Source organism: Pteropus vampyrus, unplaced genomic scaffold (assembly GCF_000151845.1).
Source record: "Pteropus vampyrus isolate Shadow unplaced genomic scaffold, Pvam_2.0 Scaffold34, whole genome shotgun sequence".
NCBI classification, from domain to species: Eukaryota; Metazoa; Chordata; class Mammalia; order Chiroptera; family Pteropodidae; genus Pteropus; species Pteropus vampyrus.
The window spans coordinates 7007544-7017866 of NW_011888815.1; positions in this window are offsets into that span (position 1 = coordinate 7007544).

The following is a 10323-nucleotide window of genomic DNA, read 5'->3' on the forward strand; positions in this document are numbered from 1 at the left end:
GTCTGCGGAAAAATTTATCTAGAGGAATTATAACCTTTGCGGATGGGCTTTTTTCACTCGGCATAACTTTGGGGATTCATCAAGGGTGTCGTGTCTATCAACAGTTGTTTCTTTCTATTGCTCAGTTGCATCCCATGGCATGGGTGTCCCCCAGCTTGTGCCACTATTCACCCACTGAGCGACGTTTGGGTTGCTTCTGGTTTTTGTTTTGTTTTTTTGGTTTTATTTTTTGTTTTTATGTTTTTTGGGGTTTTTTTTGGTGAAAAAAGCAAAGAAAGCTGCTATAAACATTCATGTACAGGTTTTTTTTGGGGGGGGCGGTGGTCAGCATTACTCTGGGATAAAGGGTCAGGAATGCCATGCTGGTTGAACGTTTAGGTTTAAAAGAAACCGCCAAACAACTTTGCGGCGTGACTGTACCATTTCACATTCGCACCGGCGATGTCTGAGTGATTTCTCTGTATCCTCACCGGCATTGACTGTTGTCACTAATTTTTCCTTTAGTCATTCCAGAGGGATAGCTTTTCGTGGTTCCAATTTGCATTTCTCTAGTGGCTAATGATGTTCGATATATTTTCATATGCTTATTTGCCATCTGTATATCCTTTTCGGTAAAACGTCTACTCATGTCTTCTGCCCAATTTCTAAGGATTGTTTGCTTCTTTACTGTTTGCTTTCGAGAGTTTCAAAAAAGTCTACTCCAGATACTAGCCTTTTATTTTATATGTGGCCTGCTAATGTTTTTTCGCACTGTTAACAGGATCTTTTGCAGAGCAAAGGTTAATTTTGATGAAGTCTAATTGATCAATTTTCCCTTTCATGTATCATGCTTTCGGTATCAAGTCTAAGAACTTTTGGTCTAGTCCTAGACTCCCAAATTTTCCCCTATTTCTAAAAAAAAGTTTTATAATATTGTTTTTCACGTATGATTTTGAGTTAATCCCATGATGCACTTTGAGTTAATTTTTGTGTAAAGTTCATTTCTTGGCCTTTGTCCAATTGCTCCAATACCTTTTGTGGTAAAGGTTTCTTTATCCCACCGAATTGCGTTAGCTGCTTTGTCAAAAATCCTATTCGTGTGGGTCTATTTCTAGGTTTTCTGTTCTGTTCTATAAAGCTAAGTCTATCCTTCTACAAATATCCCAGTTTTAATCACGATAGCTGTAGGTAACTTGAAATTGGGTAGCCTGATTCTTTCCGCTTTATCTTTCTTTTTCGAAACTTGCTTAGCTCTAGGGGAAAAAAAGGAATCTAACTAAATTCATAAGTTATTATTAGGGTGAATTGGTATCTTTTTGATGGTCGGTCTTCCTGCCTACGGACATGGGGTATCTCGCCATTTCTTTGAATATACTTTTGTTTCTTTTGAAGAGGAATTTTCCATTCAAATGGCTAACCTTGTAATCAGCTCTTTGTTCCGCTTCTGTGGACATGCTTGCCACATAGGTCAAAGGGCAAGGTGACCTCGAGCTTAGCTGAAGACTCACCCCCTCCCCTTTGTTTGTTCTGTCTAGATAACAGGTGTATCCCCTTTGCTTGTTAAGCTCTATACATGTAAGGCTACCCCTGAGCTCGGGGCCCAGATCTGCAGAGAGCTAGCTCTCCTGGGACCGCCGGCATAATAAACCTGAGTTCCTCAACTCTCCGAGTGCTGCTTGGTTTCTCGCCGGTCTCATTTTTCTGCAATACTTTCACAAGAGTTTTATCTTTTCCTCGAATAGAGTTGGACATGTCTCATTAAGTTTACATCCACGGTTTTCTCTTCCGTCGTGAATGAGGTCTTCTCTTTGACTGTTTCTTCCTGATGGCTATTGTTTATAGATATGTCGGCCATTGCTCCTTGATTTTATAACCTGCAACTTTACTGACTTCTGTTACGGTTTGTGTTCGTTTTTCCACCAATTCTTTAAGGTTTTCTCAATATATGATCATATCATCTGCACAGAGGTAGCTTTGTTCTTCTGGTTTCTTTTCAAATTCTTCTGCTTCTCATTATTTCCTGGTTTTGTCGCTTTACCTAATACTTCCAGGACAGCTTTATACAGTAGTGGGCATTTATCTTTGTCTTGGTTCTAATCTCCATGGGAAAGTATTTTTAGCACAAATGAGTATTACATTTCTCAGATGTCTTTTCTGCATCTTTGAAGACTATCATATGGTTTTTATCCTTAGGTGTATTAACACAATGAATTCTATTACTGTATTTTCTGTATTGAACTACACTGGCGTTAATGGAATGAACACTATTTGCTCATAATGTATTATCTTGAATTTGCTGTTTGATTCCATTTGATTAGATTTTTCTTTAACATTTTCATATCAGCATTAACAAGTGAGATCGGGCTGTAGTTGTAAAATCTTTGTCAGATTTTCAAATTGCTGATATTCTGGCTTCATGAATAAGTGGAAGTTTTGACTCTCTTTCTACATTATAGAATAGCTTAAGTAGCTAGCATTAGATTTATCTAATTTTTAAAGGTTTGCAAGAATTCCCCTGGGAAACCATTTGGGCTTCATGTTCTTTTGAAGGGTGGGGTGCGACTCTGCTTTCTCTGTCACTTCTCTGATAATTGGCCTGTTCATGTTTCTTAAGAAAAGGGGCCGCTTCTAGTGGGTTATGACATGCAAGAATTATAGAAATGCAAATATCGTTTGTCACTCTGAAATGACAGATCCTGGTTTGATTGGTATACGACTTTGTTTTTATGTTTCAAACACTTAGAAAGAAAAAATAGTCCTTCCTCACAACTTGCATTAACTCTTCTGGGAATTAGAATGTCATCGATAATATGCTGGGAGACAGGAAGTACTCTCTGAGAACTTTCTTTCCTTGGGGACAAAAGTTTGTACGAATACCTCGGTGTACACATATCACAGAGGAGCTGGAGCCCCCAAACTATTCATTGCATATTTCTATTTCATGTCAATCCAGACGTTAGATAAAAATGTAAATGTCTGATTTTGGTTAAAACTTCCAGCAGAATTAATAATTCATTAAAAACGATTTATTTTGGACTCTCCGGCTGACCTGTGCCAAATTAGGATGGTTTCGTGTGGTTTGGGGTTTGCGATTTTGCACTGAGTAAATTCTCTTCCTGTCACTCTTAAGAAAGCACAATCTTCCTCTCTCGTTTCTTTCTTACTTTTTCTCTAGATAATATTTTCCACTACAACTTTGGGGAACTAACCAGATGTATTTGGATCTCTTTGTCCAAACTAATGACTGATTTCTGGACAGAAAAATGTTATCATCAACAGGATTTTTTTTCTTTTTTTTTTAAAATATATTATCCAGCGTTCGGTTCAGGCCAGCAGTGTGGGATGGGGAGTTAGTGTCTGGCTTTGCCAAAATGTTTATGCAGCAGGAATGTTACTTACGTAAGCCTGGATGTGTGCTCCCGATGTGCTTGCGCGTCTCCTCCCACTCAGCTTTTTTTCATTAAGAAGTCGATCTTCCTTTCACGATATGACATGAAGTGGCTAAAAAGAAAAGAAAAGAAAAAAAGGTTTACTGTACAAAATAATGTAACTGTCTACAAAACATCTCTTTAGTTAAAGGAACCACAGGTTTTGGAGAAATGGGCTGCAAATCGTTTCTACTCTTTTGGCTCCCAACTCACTTCCTATCACTCCCCAGAAGCGATCGAACTCAGATTTGGGAAAAAAAAAATAAAGCATTTTCAAAGTACAAGAAAAATTAATAAATAAACGAAACACACTCTTTTGCATTTTTCTGAGGATGGCAGATAAATGTCCATGAAACAGTATAAAAGTGAGGGGAAATCATAAATGTTAGACATGAATTAAACACGCTATAAATAAAACTTATGCTTAACAATTGTGAGACACTTACACAGTATAGGATTAGAACTAACCTTGACACAGGTAAATAAATATCTCCGTGCTTATAGAACCAATCGACGAAACTCATTGAGAGCAAATAGGGCATTTGGGGGTGAAAACGAAGACGGCTGTGAAAAATCATGAGGCTATTATCTCAGCCCTCCCTGTTGACCTCATCCTCCCGCTTTTCTGTGTATACTGCCCTATGAGTCAGGCAAGTTGATAAAGTTAAATGATTTTAAGCAGATGTGTGTCAACCCTCCTTGATAAAGGCACGCCAGAACCCTCCACCAGTCTGTTCCAGCACCCATCCCTCGACAAAGCAGCAGACCCCCACCAAGGTGGTGATACCTCACCGAGCACCCCACCCCTGGCGACCTCTGTGACGTGGATAGCTCAGAGGTGACATGTCCTTCGCAGAGGAGACCCTTAGTCTGGGTCTCGAAGCATCGGTGGGAGTTTATCTTCTGCCCACACCTCTGTGAAGCTCCTGGGTGAATGTTGGGGACATGGTTCTCACTAATAGGGTTTTCATGCCAGAGTTCTGAGATGCCACCCATGTGGCGGAGGGGAGGTGGGGACGCCCGGACACGCCCGGCAAGGGGCGGAGGGCTGCTCTCTCCCTCCCTGGCCAGTTCCTCAGACCAGACTAACGTCCACCGAGCAGACAGGTCCTCGGCAGGGCTGCGAGGGCCGCACACCGCACGGGGCGCTCTATCCCAGGGGTGCCGTTCCCACGGCAGGTGTCATGGAATTGCACGTTTCTTGTGCCACATTTTGGGGGACGCTGGTCTGAATAGTAAGGGATACCTGTTTCCGAGTTACACAAGAGCACTATGTATACTTGAGGTGCTGGGCAAATGGTCATGAGTGGCAGGAATCCAAAGATGCAGGGGACCCCGAAGCCACGTGGTTGGGGGTTCTGCTGTGTGCATCCTGGGGTGGCGGGGGTGAAGATGCCGAGCACTGAGGCAAGACGAGGACTCTGGCTTTCAAATCCGTCCCCTAGGGCAAGCCGTGTCGTGTCATTGGTCACACTGTCCAGAAGGACACGATGGAATACAAACATAATAGGAGCCACCAGTGCAAGTCACAGATCTCATTTCAAATTTTCCAGTATCCACATTTAAAAAAAGTCCCAGCAACACCACAAGAAGGAGGGTGCCTCTGCCCACCCCGCACCACCTGGGGCCACCCCTAGCCGCCTTCCCATCACCCCTCCCTCGGCACGGAAGCCTGAGTGCCACGGATGGAGAGAGTCAGCACTTTGGCGACACGCGAGGCAAACAGACCTTGTGCCGATCTCACGTGAGGAAGGAACCAGGATCTTTGGGGAGCCACGTGAGTGCAAGTTCAGAGGCACGGGGCCGCAGAGCTGGGTGGCCTCCTGCCGGCCGCGGATGCTGATCGTGGCGCTTCCCCAGCCATCATGAGCGGTCGGAGGATGAACACGTGGACCAATTCAGGCCAGTAGGAGCATCCTCAAGACTTGGTTTGCAGCCCCTGGTGTAGGCCTGGAGGGGCTGGAAAGCTACTACTCCTGGGAAGAACCTGCCTGAGGGGGAAGCCAGGCCAAAGAAAGCAGAGCAGGAGAGAGACAGCTCCCTGATGGCCTCCTTAGAGCACCTGGATCCAACCAGGCCTGAAGCTACACTGTGAACTTTTTAATTACATTCATTGCGTCTCCTTTTTTACTTAACACCATTTAACTTCTGTCTGTATTATTCGGACCTTACGAGTTCTTGCTCACGGAGCATCCTTGGCCAGGCCTCTTGCCCTGCCTACCCTCCCCCCGGCCACTACAGAAAAGGACACTTTCCTGAGCCTTTGCCACAGCACGTGGCTGTTCCACTCACCCCCGACCTTCAATCAGGAGGGTGTTGGTTGAGAGAATCTCATTTTTCTTCGCAGAGCCCCTGACCCACTGTCCTCTATTTCTACCAATTTTTATCAGCCCCACGTGGTGTATAGGACACACTGCCAATCCCAAGGGCCCGCGCACACCCAGCCTCAGACCCCAAGGTACGCGGGGTCAGACCCAAGAGTGGACAGACTCTGCAAGTCCCACCGCCTCCTGAGAGGCCCTCTGCCTGCCAGCACACACTTTTCTAGTCCAGAGAAAATTGAAATGTGAACTCCCTCTACTTGACCGCGGCAGAGTCGCCAAGGCACCCACGCTCCCTCCCGTGTGTGCTGGGAGCCGGTGTGGGCACATGTCTGCGACAATGGGAAACATCGTGGGGGCAGCGGGAGACCCCAGGGACTTCCTGTGTGTGTAACAAGGACAACACGGCCCTATGGGGTGGTGGTAGGCGTCCACTGCACTACCTTCTTCAGTGACTCCGAGGCCCTCAGAAAATAACTTCTCTGAGCCTCAGTCTCTCTACCCACGCAGTGGGCACACAGATACTTCCTCCCATGGTCACCGAGTTGAAGAAAGAGATAACCCACACAGGGGGCCTAACGCAGTGCCCGGCACACGCTCGGCTCTCAGTGAACTATTCTCCATCGGTGATGACCCCATGAGGCGGGCACCTTTGTCACCCCCTTTGTGCACAGAAGAAGGTAGAGGCTCAGTGAGAATGGCAGCTGCCCAAAGTGACAGTGGAAGCTCAGGTCTGTGTGACAGCAACACTCAGGGTGGTTGGTTTAAATGGGAAGGTACCGATGGTCCCTGAACATTACAACTGGCCCTGGGGCAGCTTGGGTCAAGGGGACTCTGGGAGGACAGAGGAGGGCAGGAGGCCGGTCCCCAGGGCTGCTAGCTGTGCAGATGCTCTCTGGAAGGAGAGGGTGGGGGTTCGAACTCGTCTAAAAACAAAAACAAACGTTCCAAGTCAGGTGAGAGTCAAGACTTTGAAAGGAGAGAAAACCCGTAAGCCCCAGGACATGCGCTGTTGGGTGAAATAATGAAGAAAAGCTGCCTGATCTCCCACGGAGACATAAATCATCCTGTGCCACTGGGGACACTCACTGTCGAGCTCCTAATTCTTCACAGCTGTCCCAGGGAGGCAACCGGGCGGGGGAGGAAATGAGACTGTGAGGCAGGAAGGGGGTTGCTGAGAGACGGGCAGAGAATTAAAGACAGAGATAGAGATAGATGAGGAGGGGGCAGGCAGTCAAAGGCAGAAGGAGGGAGGGAGAAGAGAGAGAGGAAGGACAGAGAGAGAGGAACGGGGACACAGAGGGAAAGTGAGACAAAGACAGTGAGAGACACACAGAGTGAGACAGGGATGGAGAAGTCAAGAGAGAACTCGACTGATTTAGGGGGACGTGTGATATTAGCTAATTAAGAGAATCATGGAAATTAAGAAGATCGAGCAAAACCTGGGTGTTCTAGGTCCAGGAGAACTTTGTCCTCACGATGGCCTGTAGCCCCATGTGCCTGGGTGACATGAAGCAGGGAGGGCAGGAGGCCACAGGCCCAGATCTTGCCACTTTCCCCATCTAAAAATCACTGTGGACTGTGCCATCTGCGGAAGGCACGGGCTGGGTGCTGGGCAAGACCTCACCATCCAGCCTCCTCGCAGCCGACCCTACAGATGAGGAGCGTGAGGTTGGAGTGGGAGGGACTGACTGGCCTCAGCCTCTGCACGGGGCAGGCAGGTCCCCTGCTCTCCGGAGCCCAGGTCAACGCCGTACTTGTCTCCTCTCATGCCCACATTAAAATCACAACGAAATTATAGCACAATCAACCTGGAGCACCATCTGAAGACTAGCTGAACAGAAGTCCTATAACTAAGGATATAAAGGAGAAGTCATGTCGAGACTGGTAGGAGGGGCAGAGGCACGAAAGGGGCTGGTGCCGCACTCATGTGTGGCCATTGAGAATCGGGAAGGATGTTTCAGCTGAGGAATGAAGGGTCCCAGCCCCACACCGGGATTCCCAGTCTGGACACCAGTGGCAAGAAGAGGAGTCCGCACAACGCCTGGCTGTGAAAATCGGCAGGGGATACTGTCAGTCTAGGTGAGTCAGAAAGTTGCTGGAATCCCAAGTGTTCTCTTAAAGGGGCCGTGCACAGACTCTCTATCTCACAGACACTCACCCTGGGCTCTGGCAGAGGGGTGGTGTGTTGGGAGGTACCAGAGACGTACAGGGAGAGACTGAGTTGTGTGGCTTCAGGGAGAGAACGAAAGGGACGGTCACGGTTGTCCCTGTATCGAGCCCTCCCCCCACACGGTCAAATCTGAATCTGCATTGGCCTGAGAACTCTTCTTGCTCCACCCTGGTGATGCCCTAGAACCCCGCCCCACCCAACACGTGCACTGCCAGAGGCTCTTTTGGCGCTGAACTGCCAGCATTGGCCCGTGCTGCATTCTTTCTTGGACAACTCTCGGGGCTCTGCGGGCTCCATGCATGTGGCGGTTGGCCTCATGGCCCCAGCCTCAGCACTGACTCCAAATCTGAATCTGCATTAACCTGGAGAATACCACTCCCCTGATCCCCTGACCCACCCCACTCAACTTCCATACCACCAGCTCTCAGTCTTATAGGCAGCCAGAAGGCAGCATCAGGCCTTGGGGCGCCCTGAGCCTTTTGCTGAGCCACCTCAGGCCTGGTGCTGGTGGCAGCCAGCCTCGGTTCACAGTGTGGCCACTCCCACATGCCTCCAGGTCCAGCACAGGCAGTAACAAACTGCAGATCATTTTGTGGCTCCTACCAGGTAGTCCCAGGCCAGTCACAGGCAGTGACTGACCTCGACCTCCACAGGAGGCCCTCCCAGGGCCGCCATACCTGGGGCCCAGCTTCAGACCACAGCAGAGCACCGTTGGATTAGCCCTACAAGCTGCACACCGAAAGGGTGGTCCTGGCAGGCAAATGAGCCCACTGAGGCTCCTGCATGGCAGCTCATATACTGTGGGCACAGCCAATCCTTACGGCCAGTCAGCCTGAGAGTCAATCCCACCCACTGATGTGCCAACAGCGATCAAGGCTCAATGCAACAGGAGAGCAACACAAGTCACACAAGGGACACACCTGGAGCACCAGGCTCAGGTGACCAGGAACACTGCACCACTGGGCCTCATAGGACACCTACCACATAAGGCCACCGTAGCAAGACTGGGAAATGTAGGAGATCTACCTAATACCTAGAAACGAACACAGAGAGGCGGCCAAAATGAGGAGACAAAGAAGTAAGTTCCAAATGAAAGTACAGGAGAAACTTCTAGAAAAAGAACTAAAGGAATGGAGTCTAGCAATCAGATGCAGAGTTCAAGACAGTGGTTACAAGGATGCTCGAGGAACTTGGTGAGAACTTCTACAAAGAGATAATGAACATAAAGGACATAGAAACCATGCAAAAGAACTAGTCAGAAGTGAAGACTGCAATAACTGAAATGAAGAATATGCTAGAAGGAATCGGCAGCAGAGTACATGAAGCAGAGGACTGAATCAGCAATCTGGAAGACAATGAAGGAGAAAACACCCAATCACAACAGCAAAAAGAAAAAAGAATTTTGAAAAATGAAGATAGTTTAAGGTACTTCTGTAGACCATATCAAACGTATTTTGCATCACAGGGGACCAGAGGAGAAGCGAGAGAATAAGGAATTGAAAACCTATTTAAAAAAATAATGCCTGAAAACATCCCTAAGCTGGTGAAGAAGACAGACATACAACCTCAGGAAGCTCAGAGAGTTCCCCAAAAGATGAACCCCAAGAGGCTCACATCATAATTTTAGTCATAATCAACATGCCAGAGGTTCAAGACAAAGAGAGAATCTTAAAAGCAGCAAGAAATAAAAGCAGTTATCTACAAAGGAGCTCCCATGAGATTGGCAGCTGATTTCTCAAAAGAAACTTTGCAGGACAGAAGGGCTTAGCACAAAATATTCATCGTGATGAAAACGCGGGAGCTGCGACCAAGAATAATTTATCCGGCAGAGCTATCATTTAGAGTTGAAGGACAGATAAAAAGCTTCCCAGACATGAAAAAGCTAAAAGAGTTCATCACTTCCGAACCAGGATTACAGGAAATGTTGGAGGGACTTCTTTAAGTAGAAGAAAAATGTACGTATAAAAAATATGAATAAAAAATGGAGATAACTACGTATCTATCAACAAGTACCTCAAATGAAAAAGAATTAAGCGCTCCGATCAAAATACAGCGTGGCTGAATGGATAAGAAAACAAGACTCTTAAATATACTGCCTCTAAGAGACTCGCTTCAGATTATAAGACACAAAGAGATGAAAAGTCAAGAGATGGACCTGGAGAGTATTGTGCCGAACGGAGTCACTCAAATAGAGAAAGACAAATGCCATGTGATGTGACGTACATGTGAAATCTAAAGGACAGAATAAACAACAACAACAACAACAACAACAGAAACAAACTCAGAGATACAGGGAATATTTTGAGGGCTACTAGATGGGATGGGGGTGGGGAGGTCGATGAAAAAAGGCAAAAGGATTAAGAAGTACAAATGGATAGATACAATCGATAATGACCTATCAGAAATATAGGCATGGAGATGC